The sequence below is a fragment of the Dermochelys coriacea genome, chromosome 20 (assembly GCF_009764565.3).
Source record: "Dermochelys coriacea isolate rDerCor1 chromosome 20, rDerCor1.pri.v4, whole genome shotgun sequence".
NCBI lineage: Eukaryota > Metazoa > Chordata > Testudines > Dermochelyidae > Dermochelys > Dermochelys coriacea.
Window position 1 is genome coordinate 8791397 of NC_050087.2, and position 13806 is coordinate 8805202.

The following is a 13806-nucleotide window of genomic DNA, read 5'->3' on the forward strand; positions in this document are numbered from 1 at the left end:
TAGTTCTCCAATTTTCTTTAAAGTGCCAGAAGTTGCTCCAAGGGCAACTCTTGGGGAAGCGCGGCAGCCAGGGCTTTCGAAAACAGGCAAAGGGAGGGGAGGAATAGCTCCATTTGGAGGAGGAAAAATAATCACAGCTTCTGACAGATGATATGTTAATGACGGGCAGTGTAAGCAGGGAGGGGCCCTGGCCCTTTAAAAGGCCTACAGATACTGGTGAAATTCTGGGCTTGATTTTTGGTGCCTAGCTACTGACAAAAGCCTGGGAATTAGCAGAGCTCCCCCCCCACACACACACCCCACAGTGAAGGAGGGGCCTGCATCCTGTCCAAATGGCTGAATGGAGTCTTTCTGGACCAAGCCCCAGCCAGGACTGATGTGGTCCACTGGCTAGCACCTGGAATAGGAGTCAGGACATTGAGTTTCTGGCTGGGCCTACTCTGGGCAAGCCACCGCCTTTCTCTGTGCCTCAGTTTCCCCTCCCAAACAGTAGATTGTAAGGTCTTTGGGGGCAGAGGCAGTCTCTCAGTGTGTTTTTCTGCAGACAATGGGGCTCTGATCTCGGTTGGGGTCTGTGCAGCACCTGACACAATGGGGCCCTTATCTGGGGCTTTCTGTACAGCACTGGGGACCAGGAAGCCCTGATTTCAGCTGGGGCCTCTAGGTTTTGTTGTGTTATTAACAGCTCACAGTTTGGGAACACACGACAGGGAGAATTATTCAGATGATGGGTTGGAATCATGATTGGCTTTCCATGCTCAAGCTCAACCATCAGCTATGGGCTGGAGGCAGGAGTAGCTGGGCAGATTCTCTGGCATCTGCTATACAGTGGGTCAGTCTGGATGGCCTGAAAATCTAGGAATCTATGAAAGTTGCAAACAAAAAGAGAAGGGAAATTCCTCCAGTACATTATTTGTTGCAAACTTTTGGCCCCGTTCTAGCAAGGACACTGTTTTCACCTCCCCCCGACCACCCCATTTCTGTGAGCAGGATGTCAGTTGTATGATGCATATAAAAGGCAGCACTGCTATTCCATGTTAGGGCATTGTGGTCAGCGCTGACTGAGAGGGGAGAGGGCCCCCTGCTAAGCCCACACCCTGCTCCCTGCAGCACAGTGTCCCCTAGTGTTGTACTGGGGCATTGGGGTTAGTGCTAAGTGAGAGGAGAGTGCTCCCTGCTGACCCCTCACCTCGCAGCACAGCACCCCCTCTCCTCCAATTCTTTTCCCTGTCTGTGCGTCCCCTGTGGCCAGGCATCCCCCGTGAAATGGCCGATCACGTGGCACTGGTGGCTCGGCTTGTTCGGTTCCCCTCCTCCACCCTCGCTCTGTCTCATTTTCCCTCTATTTATTCTTCTTTTTTCCCCCCCTCGAGAGAAAAAACATTGCTCTCAGCATGAGAAAAAATAAAGAGCAGTGAGCAGCAGCGGAGACGGATGCAGGGAGCAGGGTGGCTGCAGAACATCCAGGGGAAAAGCTTAATAATATGATGCTTCCTCACTAATGAACTTCTCCTTGTGTTCACACGCAGCCTGCTGTTCTAGCTCCCCCTCCAGCCCCCCCAAACAAACAGCCAGCCCTGCCGAGGGGCTGAGCTAGTCCCCATCACCCCACTTTCCTCATGGGAGAGCTGGCCCATGTCCCCACTTGCAGCTGGCTTTGGTGGCTCTGCAGAGCGGCAGTGGTGGAGGCTTGGTCGCCCCTTTAGGGGATGGGGGAGGTCATGGGGTGTTTCCATGACCCCCCTCCCCCGCACCCAACAAGCAGGGGCTCAGGGTCTGGGCGAAGTGACCCTGGGTCCATCTAGAGCGGGGTCAGCGAAGCAAGGGTGGCTCAGAGGGGTGGGGAATAGAGCACGGAGCCTTTCTCCTCTAGGGGCGCCCGGCCGGCTGGGGGTGGGAATGGGACACAGGCGCCTGTCTGCCCTAGGGGGCGCTGCTGGTAGCAGTTGAACTCTGACCCGCTGCCCCCCCATTCTGCTGCCTCAGGGGCCCCCTGGCTGCAGTTCATTCTGTCCCCCAGATGGGCCACCATAGCCTCTGAGGCAAGCAACTTGCATTAGCTCTCTTGGCTGCGGCCTGGTTACTCACAGCCAGGCCCAAATGAGCCAGGGAGCCTGAACTCCTAAGCGGGGGGGCACATTTCTGGTGAGACACAGGGCCCAAGTCCCAGACAGCTGCCAGGGCCCAGGACTGTGGCAGCAAAAGCCTGAAAGCCCTTAAGGGCCCTTGCCGCTTGCCTGCTCCCCCGCTGGCAGGATTTTGCAGCCCAGCTGGCAGACCGACAGCAGCCGCTTTCCCTCTGCACGGCTGGCCGGCGCCAGCTGAAAATGCCACTCAGCCGTTCGCCCCGCCTGTGCAGCCCCATGGCTGTTGGGTTGGATTTGCAGCTCTGGAGCTACCTGACAGTCAGACCTGGCTCTCAGATAGCCTGGGCCCAGATTCCCAATTGACATCATGCCGCTGGCATCACCTGGTGTCAATCGGCACCACTCCCTTAGAGTCCACAGAGGTGAAAGACTGATGCCAGCTGAGGATCTAGTTTCTTATCTGGCTACTAGCCTCAACCAACAGCCCCTGGCATGAGGGATAGTACCAGGCACAGCTCTGTGCAGGACATCTTGGGGTATGAGGCTCCAGCCAGGCATGATGAAGGAAGTGGGGTCAATGGGGGGGCTGGGGCGAGAACAGCAGCCTTGGTTATCATCACTTTATAAATGGGGAAATGAGGCAGAGAGAAGGGCTCAGATCACACATGTGGTGGCACAGGACCCAGGAGTCCTGACTTCCAAGCCCACCCGACCCTAACTCCCAGAGCCCACTCCCCTCTAGAACCCAGGAATCCTGACTCCCAGCTCCAGCTGCTCTGGCCTTACTCAGTAGATCCCGTCCCAGAGCTGGGAATAGAACCCAGGAGTCCCAGCACACAACCCCACCCCCACACTCATGCACCCCACTTTAACCACTAGAACATGGTCCCTTGGCATTGCTGGAAATAGTAGCCAGTCACGTGATCAGTCCTATGCCCTCTGACATGGGGGGTGGATTAAGGAGGGGCCATGCTTAAAGCCACCCTGCTTCGCTAATCATGGAAGGCATCCAAAATGGTGGACAGGGACAATCTGTACAGATGTAGCCGACATAGGCGGGGTGGAGAAAAGGACTTGGAGAATCCAGACTCCTGGGTTCTATTTCCAGCGGTGGGAGAGGAGTGGTGTCTAGTGGTTTGGGGAGGGGCTGGACGCCAGGACGCCTGGGTTCTGTGTGTGCTGCACTCTGTAAGAGGGGAATAATACCTGGCATACACATTAAAGACAGTCAACATGCAATCTCAGTGATTTTTAAAAAAGGAACTAAAAGTAGCTTAGGTCCAGTGCCAGCCCCCACCCCAAAATACTCTGCCAATTTTTAAACACTGTTTAGGCCCTCCACTCATGTAAGACCCACCCCAAACAAACAGGGAGATCTGCCCATAGCCAGACAGCAACAGAGATCCGAGAAAATGCTGCAAAGCGTAAACTGGGCAAACTAGGAAGGCTATTTGCCTGGCTCCCGTTACTGCATCGATGCTGACCCCGACAGGTGAAAAATAACGATGGGCCTCAAACCAAATCTTGAGATTGGCTTCAAAATCATGAGATTTTATAAATACTTGCCAGGGTGTTTTTATTCACTTCCTGCTGTGGGGACTTTTAAAAGGTCACCTGGTTCAAGCTTTTCTCTGCAGTGAAGAGGGCGAGACAGGGAGGGTTTTGCCACAGGAGGAAATTAACAGAAAGAGCTACAGTGGAACATAGCGACTCCAGTCAAATTTCCCCATGCGGACAAGCCCTGATTGCTTTTTAATCAAACTCGCATGATATGGTGACTGGTGCTTTAAGAAAAAGAAAAAAATCCTCACACACAAATAGCGTCAGCCTTGTGCCCAAAGCACAAAGGTTGCTACGAGTAACAATATGAACGTTACATTAAATAATTGCAGTCCTGCTCCTTTGTACAGGCAGTGGCAGCCAGAGGCAGAGCTGGGAGGAAGTTTTATCGCCAGAAAATGCAGATTTATAGACAACACAACTTTTCATGGACAGATTGGCTTTAATGAAAGGTTTCTCAGGTCAGAATGAGACATAGTAACCTAAAACTTTATTGGTAATTGTTTCAAATCTTTCAGGTTTCAGAGTAGCAGCCGTGTTAGTCTGTATTCGCAAAAAGAAAAGGAGTACTTGTGGCACCTTAGAGACTAACAAATTTATTAGAGCATAAGCTTTCGTGAGCTACAGCTCACTTCATCGGATGCATTTGGTGGAAAAAAAAAAAACTGAAAGCTTATGCTCTAATAAAGTTGTTAGTCTCTAATGTGCCACGAGTACTCCTTTTCTTTTTGTTTCAAATCTGTTTACAACAAAGCACACTATTAAAGAGGAAGTGGGGGCAGTGACAAGTTTTGTCAGAAGACACAGACGTGTTTCCCGGGGCGGGTTGGGATCAAATCCAACCCCGCCCCCACCTGCTCCGTGTGCGCCCTCCCAGGGGCGAGGGGAGCCCTGCTGGCCCTAGAACTCAGCAAACTCCTTGGGGCACTTCTCAGTGATCGAGACAAGGATCTCCTCTTACTCGTGGTCTGGTCGTCGAAGTTACTTGTGTCGCTGGGGCCTTTGCACTGTGGTGATAAAGGGAGCTTCCACCTGCAAAGGGAGGGGAGGGGGAGGTTGGGGACAAGGTGAGGGATCAATATTTGTATACCCTCCCCACTCCTGGGTCTGCTGGGGTGCACGATCAGGCCCCAACTTTGTAACAAAGCAGGCAAGGATCAGCCTCCCCACACCCAATCCAGCCAGAAACCCTCACACTTTGCAATCATGGAAGGGGGAGCCCATGACCCTGCTTAGGAGCCCAGGATCAGGGAACCCAGCACTCTTAAGGATACAGGATCGGGCCCCTTAGCAATCAGGTGAGGGACATAGAATCATAAATTCATAGATACTAAGGTCAGAAGGGAACATTCTGATCATCTAGTCCAACCTCTTGCACAGCGCAGGCCACAGAATCTCACCCACCCATTCCTATGAAAAACCTCACCCATGTCTGAGCTATTGAAGTCCTCAAATCGTGGTTTAAAGACTTCAAGGAGCAGAGAAGCCTCCCTCAAGTCACCCATGCCCCATGCTACAGAGGAAGGCGAAAAACCTCCAGGGCCTCTCCAATCTGCCCTGGAGGAAAATTCCTTCCCGAGCCCAAATATGGCAATCAGCTAAACCCTGAGCATATGGGCAAGATTCACCAGCCAGATACTACAGAAAATTCTTTCCTGGGTAACTCAGATCCCATCCATCTAATATCCCATCTCAGGGGATTTGGCCTATTTACAGCACCTCCTCAAGCCCCCTTTTATCTAGCCAGAACCCCTTCCTCTCACTTTGCAATCAGGGAAGGGGAGGGAGTCGTGAGCCCCTTGGATCCCCGTAAGAGCCCCCACTTGCATCATCAGGAGGGTTTTAATCAGGATTTTCAGCACAGCTCTCTTTCACCTGACACAGAGGAATAACGCCATTAGCTGGCAGCCTCAGAAGTAGGCTGTTATCCTCAGGGGGTGGGGACAGGACCTTGTTTTTTGCCACCAGGTTACAAACAGGTGACTGAGGGCTCTCTATTTTAAACCAATGCTGGGTGAGCATATCTCCCCCTAATGGTTGGACCCAGCCACAACACCCTGCTACAGAGTCCCAGTAACCAATGCGCTCCTAGAGACCTGATGATCCCAGGTTCAATTCCTGCTGAGGGAGGCTGCACCAGGTGGGAATTACCCAGGCTCTCCTCTGGTCACCGTCACCCTTCTACCTTCCTCTGGTAGACAGCGATCCAGTCAGTGGTAGCAAACCACTTGTGGTTCTTGATGCCGTTGACCCCGTTCTTGAAGTTGCAAAGCGTTTGGTGAGGTCCACCTGCAGCAGGTTCCGGAGGAGGTCCCGCAGGTCCGAGCTGAAGTGAAACGGGAACTGGACCTGGAGTGGGGAGTAGAGACAGAGGTCTGGCTTTTACCTGCCCTGCCCTCATGGCTAGATTCATAGATACCCCTAGTAATGTACAGCCCCTAGCATAAGGGGGTCCTGGGCTACACCTGGGCACCTAGCACTACCATAATACACCTAATATGTACATCACCTAGCACAATGGGGTCCTGACCCATGACTGGGGCTTGTAGGCACTACCGTAATACACTGAATAATAAATAACAAGTCCTTTAAAAACACTCGAGGACAATGAGTGGACAAGAAGTCAGGAGCTACTGAGGACTGACACAGGAGCTGAAATGTTTAATTAGCAGCAGCCCCCCAGCTCTTATTGAGCATTTTTCCTCCACAGATCTCAAAGCAGGGCTGCTGCATCACTATCCTCATTTTACATAAGGGGAAACTGAGGCACAGGGAGACATGACTTGCCCATGGTCACCCAGGAGGCTGGTAGGAGAACTGGGAACAGAACCCAGGTCTGATGAGTTCCACTAGGCCACACAACTTTGTTTTTTTAAAACCCCACTAGATTTAAAGCTGACCGTGTCCAACACGAGTGCTTGGAGATCCTTGGCAAGAAGGCGCTGGGGTGGGCAGAGGAATATTATGGGCTCTTGGTTACTATGGTGATGAGTGCTCTACCAGTGCATGGAGATGACGGATGTGTTTAAGGAACGTTTAGTCTTGCAATATCGCAGAGCTGCAGAGGGTTTTGCAATTCACAACAGTGTATAAGAAAACCAAAGACACCTGTTCCAGGAGTCCCCATGAGAGTTACAGGGAGCACAATGGTGGTGGGGTGCGGGATGGAGTCCATGTGTTGGAGAACAGGGGTATGTGGCGAGGGAGGGTCTATGTGTTGGGGTGCAGGGGAATGCCCATGTGTTGGGGATTGGGGGAGCATGAGAGGGAATTAGCATATGGGGGGGCAGCATGTGAGCATCTCTCTGATCGGTTGCTGAGAATTGGCACCCCCCTTTTGCTGGCAAAATACCCCCCCTCCCAAAAAAATCACACAAGTGTCCCCTCCCACAGCCGAAATACCTTGCCAGAGACAATCTTCTCATGGATCTTAATGGTCTGGTTTCCGAAGAATGATGGGTAACCAGCTGTCATCTGGGGATGAGGACGCCCAGGGCCCACCAGTCCACAGCCTTTTTACAACCCTACTCAGGGAAAGTAGGCCAGGGTCACGCACCAAACATTTGGGGGGTGGGAGGAACCACCTGGTGGCCAGGGATAAGCTAGAGATCAGGCAGCAGACAGGCCCTCCCCAGCTCACCTTACTGAGGATGATCTCGGGGGCCAAGTATTCCGGGGTCCCACACAGAGTCCAGGTTTGGCCTTTCACCTGCTTGGCAAAACCAAAATCCTTATAGATCCCCAGGCAAGATGCCCCAACCCTTCTAGGCCTGGTGGCCCCATCTGCCCAAGCCAGACCACTAGCCCTAACACACACATTCCACCCACCATTGCTAAGACCCCTGATTCCATCCAGCCTGGCACCCAGGGCAAGCCCCTCCCAGACCAGCATCTCCCCCTAGCTTCAACACAGACACCCATGGACCCCCAGCTCCTTCCAGATGACTCTACCTAGCCCTGGCATCCCTGCCACTGAGTGTGGATAATGCTGGCTGAAGACCTCAGCAGCTCTCCCCATGGGGAATTCCCTTCCTGACCAGCCCAGCTGGGGATCAGGTCACGCCCTGCAGCATGAGGATCAAAGCCAGCATTGCTGCAGATGCTGCTAGTGGATAAAAGGTCTAGTTCTCTACTGAACTAAATCCCAAATTTACAGCTGCGGAAATGGAGGCACAGAGTGATTCTCCCTCCTTCCCACAAGGAGTGAATGGCAGAGGCAGGATTAGGACCCAGGAGTGCCGACTTCCAGTCCCTCTGCTCTAAGTGCTATATCCCATTGTCGTCCCTGAGCCAGGGATACAACCCAGGAGTCTAACCGCCACCCAGCTCTAACCATTAGTGACACTGTCCCCAACATCAGCTCCCATGGCAACACTCACCTGAACCTCCCGATCCACCATAGGTGGGAGAACATCTCCCAGCCCAGGATGTATTCCTTCACCATGTACAGACTGGAGTTATCCTAGAAGGAAATGCAGCAGCAATGGAGTGCAAAGAACAGAGCCACTCCGACCGCCCATCAGTGCCTGCCACACCAGGATGAAGCTGCTCACCACACCCCTGCTCCTTTATTAGCCCCATCCCTTTCTGGGTGCTAACCCCACATGCCTCAAGGGATCCTAATGCACTGGCCTAGCTTCACCATAGCACACAATGCAGTGCACCTGCTGTCTGGGAGATAAAAGCCTACTACTGCAGCCAGCTGCTGCTGTTACTTCTTTAGCTCAAGGGCCAGAGGAGCTGCACCATGGCCAAAGGTTCCCGGCGCACACCTGCAGTGGGAGTTGCTGCACAGATGCGGCTGGGGAACAGACTCACTAATGAGAGGGCACAAGGTTTATTTGCTTTAAGTATTTAGTACTAGAGCCCTAGAAAATTCAACCCCTCCCCCACCTCTGGTCTAGGGGCAGGGACGGGTGGGACCAAGAGGGATTTCCCAGCTGCAACGTCTATGATCAAAGGGGAAACCCAACCTGCCGGCAGATCGGACACCCCAAAAGAGCAAAAGCAGGAAGTGAAACTTGTCCAAAGCAGAGTGTGAAATTGACCAGGCTGGCTCCATCTTCCCTCAGGGCTGCAAAGTCAAAGAGCAGCCTCCGAAGTAAGTCCGCTGAGCCCAACAAAGCCATTCCACTAGTGAGACCTGACCAAGCTCAGTGATGAGAACATGAGCACTAAGCACGCGCGCACAGGGAGACAGCTGACTCTGTCCTCGAGCGGAGAGTCAATTTCCAGCTAGCCCTGGAGAGAGGGTCCAGCCGGGGCATGGGCACAGCGCCCCATGCTGGACGGTCAGAGACCTTTTTCTGCAACCAGATTAAGAGAGCAGGAGCCAACAAGCAGAATACCATTGACAGTAACTCATAAATAGTAAATGGCAAACTGGATTTTTAGAATCGTCTCGTTCTAATAACCCTGAGGTTTTGTAGCCGTTCCTTTCCAGCTCAATGGCCTTTCAGCTGAGAGAGCGCCTTTAAAGACCCATGAATGCATTTCTATTCATGTCAGTTTTGTCAGATGGCACGAATCTGGCATATGAAACTAATTGACTGTGTCTAATTACACAATAGACTAACACACTGACCTGCGCCAGGATAAACACCAGAGGATAGCTGGCTAATGGAGATGTTTTCATACCGCTAATCTTTTCTACCACCTTTGAAAGAAGTGATCAAAACCTTAAACTCCTTGATCCTTCCGGGAGGCAGGTACTATTCCCTTTTTTATGGGCAGGGAAACTGAGGCAGGGAGCCATGACCTTGCCCACTGTTGCGCTGGAAGTGGAAGAATTGAGAAGAGCACCAAGAGTCCTGACTCTCAGTCTCCACCCCCTTTAACCACTAGACCCCACTCCTCTCTCAGAGCGGGGAACAGAACCCAGAAGTTCTGATTCTCAGTCCCCTGCTCTAACCACTAGATGCCACTTTCCATCCCAGAACCAGGAATCCCAACTCCCATTCCTTACTCTGACCGCTAGACTGCACTCTTGCTTATCACAATGCATCCAGTTCTCTTGTATTCGATGCAGTATTATTCGAATACCTGGGACAGGGATCAACCCCAATACACAGAAAGGAAAATGCACGAGGTCAGACCACTTAGGACCACAGATCTGGTTAACAAAGCCATTCTTTGTGGAATGGAAATCAGCGCCTGATTCAAAGCCCAGCAGGGCCCAGCACCAGGGCTCTAGGGACCTGTAATTGGGAGAGAACAGAGTTATCTGGAAAACAGCCGAGTCTCTTAATCAGAGGGCAGACTGCTCTTAAAGAGACATGACAAGTTTTAGGCCCAACATTTGTGATTACAGAAACCTACAGCACACCAGCTTGTGGGTAGCAGTTTCCAACCTCATGCTTCACCTTCGAGCCTCTGCCTTTCAAACCAAGTTCATGTTCTCAGTCCCCATCTTCAAGGCTCTCCATGGCCTGTGCCAAGGGGGATCTAAATGAGCATACAACTTTGGCAGAAAGATAATGGCTGACAACTCTACTTCCTTGGTACAATGGCACCTACCACCATAGCGAAGTTCATCTGTGCAGGAGATAGTTTCCTCAGGGTCTGGTTCTAGATTGTGAAACTACCTGCTACATGAACCAGGGTCCATCCCAAATCCAGACGCCTTTCTTTGACCTACCAGAACCTCTAACACAACAAGACACTCCACTTCTCCTTCCAGGGAGAAGATGACAGAACAAGCCACATGACAGATGTGCAGTCACATCGCTTAATACACGACTGGAAGGCATTCAGATACTGGGGTGATAAGAGCAGAATAAGAACCTAGAGAGAACAGAATAGCCTTGTTTCTGAAATCCCGTTGCAGGATCAGGGCCAGGCCCGTAAGAAAAATAACAGTGTGGCACGAAGGCTGGGGTTACAAAACGTAACACCATTTTCTCCCTATTTGGGGCAGAGGGGCTGGTTTGACAAAACTTTAAAGCCCCTGCTCCCAAAACCAGAGTTGGGACCCCAGCCTTGCAAACAAACATAGGAGAAATCAGAAACAAAGTGAAATGAACTAATCTAATTTCACCACACCCCAGAGACACAAAGGGTATTAATGGTCAGGGCCGGTTCTATCTGTTTTGCTGCCCCAAGCGGCGAAGAAAAGGAAAAAAAAAGGGGGGGCCGCAGCAGTGCCACTGAAGAGGAAAAAAATGAAAAAGCTGCCGCCAAAGAAGGCGAACAAAGTGCCGCCCAAGAACAGATGGAGCGCCGCCCCTTCAGATTTGACGCCCCAGGCACCTGCTTCCTTAGCTGGTGCCTAGAGCCGGCCCTGTTAATCGTGAAGAGCAGATTAGAGGTTTACAGGGACTAGTCACCTTGTCACAATTTAAAAACAGGCTCATTCGTCCTGCCATTTGAAGTGTAACTGACAGGGGGTCAGGGCTCCTGAAGCAAAACTTCCACAGCAGCCAATACTAAGTGCTTTAAAAATGTTCACTACAAGGATCATTTCATCCGCCACCAAAATGCAGCCACCTCAGGGGTGAAACAGGGCAGCTGTTTAAGGATACTGTACAACAGCAAAGAGATCTTGAAGCTACAAGCAAAAACTCAGGGAGGGAGAATGGCACCGGGGTTAACACCCACACAGATTCCGCCCTTGCGTGCCCCAGCAATGATTGTCCAATCGGAACGAACGTGCTGACAGCTCCCCCTTGGGCTTGTTCCACTCCCCTCAGTCCTTCCTCTTAGCCCAGCATCATCACCTACCATCATGGATTTAGATTTTAAGCTCTTTGAGGCCCGTTCCCCAGGCCACTAGATGCACGTTAGCAACCTGCCTCAGCCCCACTAGCTTTCCGCACTGGATGCCATTTCTGGCCATGGGAGGGTTTCCACTGGGATGACGCCTGACCAGGATGGGGGGAGGGGCGGAGCAAGCTGCGAGCACCACATGAAAGAACCGTCACTAGTACAGCCCCAGGCCTTATTCTGATTCCAGCTACATCCCGCTCATCTCATGCCCCCCAGCTGCTCCAGATCCCGATTTCCCGCAATGTAAACTCCATCTTACCTGTGCGGAACCAAGGAGAATCCACCCCCTTCCCATCCCTCCAGTGCTGGGTTAAACCCAGCTCTTCCCTGCCGTTGGGGACCCACTGTCTCTCTCTGGTGAGGGTCAAGCAGGTTTCCAAAACAAACTGTTTTATTTCCTTTAATGAGCCCAGTGGGGAAGGAGGCCCAAGGGGGCAGGTGATGGGGTGGAGCATAAGCGATCCAGGGCCAGCTCCTGATGCAAAGGATCTAATAAAGATCTAATACAACCCGGTCTGGTGAATGCGGCCCACGTTACACTCAGCACCCTGCTAACGATTGCAGGGGCCAGTGCACGACTGTCCTGCTTCTTGCATGGGCAGGGGAAGAGAGCTGAGTACTGAGACCTTCACTGCAGTGACCAGGGTGGACAGGCCAGGTGGCTGTGGGAGCCAGGGATACGGAACCCTGAACCCTGACATCCTCCTTCTGGATGGCCACTGGGTGCAACGAGCTGCCAGGTTTTCACCTCCCATGGGGATTTGTTACACTGTCAAGCCTATGATTCGATGGCGTCGACAGGTCCCCACCATGCCCCCCCACATTGAGCTAGGAGCTGTACAAACAGAAGCCACGCTCCCTGCCCCAAAGAGACCACAGGCTGCTAGTAGAAACTGGCATAGAGAGGCAGCACAGCCTAGCAGCTAGGGTTCTAACTTTGGGAAAGTCACTACCTCGCTCCAGGCCTCAGTTTCCCCTCCCCACTTAGGTCTATTTAGATTCTGCGCTCTTCAGGGTAAGGACTGTCCCTGACTAGGAGTATGTACAGTTCCCTGCACAATGGGGCCTTGAGCTCAGTCAGGGCCTAAGAGCTACCGTAATGCAGGTAGAGGTGAGAGTTTAGGTCTCAGAGGGTTAAACTCACAGATGGGCTAAGCAGATCTGAGAGGAGCTGACTGTTGACCAGAATTGGCTTGTGACTTGGGATTTCCCCCGAGCCACAACCCAGGAGGGCAGGGAAAATCTGGGTGAAAGCAGAATTCACCTCCTGCCTTTAAGAGACATGGGATTAATTGCGACTCAGGTCATATAGCCAGTGCGAAGCCTAGCACAAGCCACTGGTCTCTGCTGGGAGAGGCCCCGGGCCCAGAATAGCAAGGGGACAGTGGGTTGGGATGAAGGGGGCACAGCAGAGCTGGGGGGGTGGTCAGGATCACTGTGTGCCTGCCGTGAGTCATCAGTTCCCCTTTGCAAAGAGGAAGGAAGGGATGGATGCTGGCACTTCAAGCCATGAGGGATACTAAGGGAGGAGAGATGACCACACGCCCTGCCTGGGATCCCATCCACAAAAGCTCCATGCTGTGGCCCACGGAGGATGCCGGCTGCAGTTAGGAGGTCATGGCAAGCGGAGAGGGAGGTCTGGCCTGGTGCCTCTTGGGGGACTTTGTCCCAGGCAGCAGGAGCAAACACGACCTCTGCTTCGACCCCAGCTTCTCTGGCGAGCCAAGGAGAGACCCGAGCCAGCACACGGCCCGGTGCAGCTCCAGGACATCTGTGGGCGCCACCACTCCCTCGGCTGCATCGGAGGGGCTGGGTTTATACCAGGCTGGAGGGCCCCATTGCACTTCCCGGATCCTCGGCTGACAGGTGCCTTCAAGCTCCCTTGGCATAGGGGGCTATTCCCGTTAGCGCCTATTGCCCCTGGATACAGCAGTGTCCGCCCCCAAGGTCAGCCTTGCCCCAGACTCCTGGGTTCCTGTTTGCCGCTAGAGGTGGATCTGCCAGTGCCGCCAATCCCATCTGCCTGGGGATGGAGGCAGCAACGAGGAGAGGACAAACCCCCGAAGTGTCCCTTCACTGCCCCGCTACATCAGGCAGCTGGTTCTGGAAAGCAGAGCCTGCCGCCAGCCCTTCCATGGGTTCTGAGCTTTTGATGTGAGGACGCGCACCCAGGGAGGGGTTTGCGGAGCAGAGAGACACAGCTGATCACATGGTGGCAGTGCAAATAAAGCGAGACAACATTCACACAGCGATGCTCCAGGCGTCTATTTATACACAACAACTGCAGCTCCCCCGCCCCCCACACGCTGCTCTAACTGGGTTCTTAGCCAACACCCCATCACCCATAACCCCTTGGGGCATCTGGACACTGCCGTGATCCACTACTGGAGGAGGA

General features: G+C 52.8%; 1 pseudogene; it reads right to left on the reverse strand.

Moving 5' to 3' along the window:
* Positions 1 to 4322: 4322 nt before the first annotated feature.
* On the reverse strand, positions 4323 to 8047 carry LOC119846044 (annotated as a pseudogene).
* Between the last annotated feature and the right edge of the window lie 5759 nt (positions 8048 to 13806).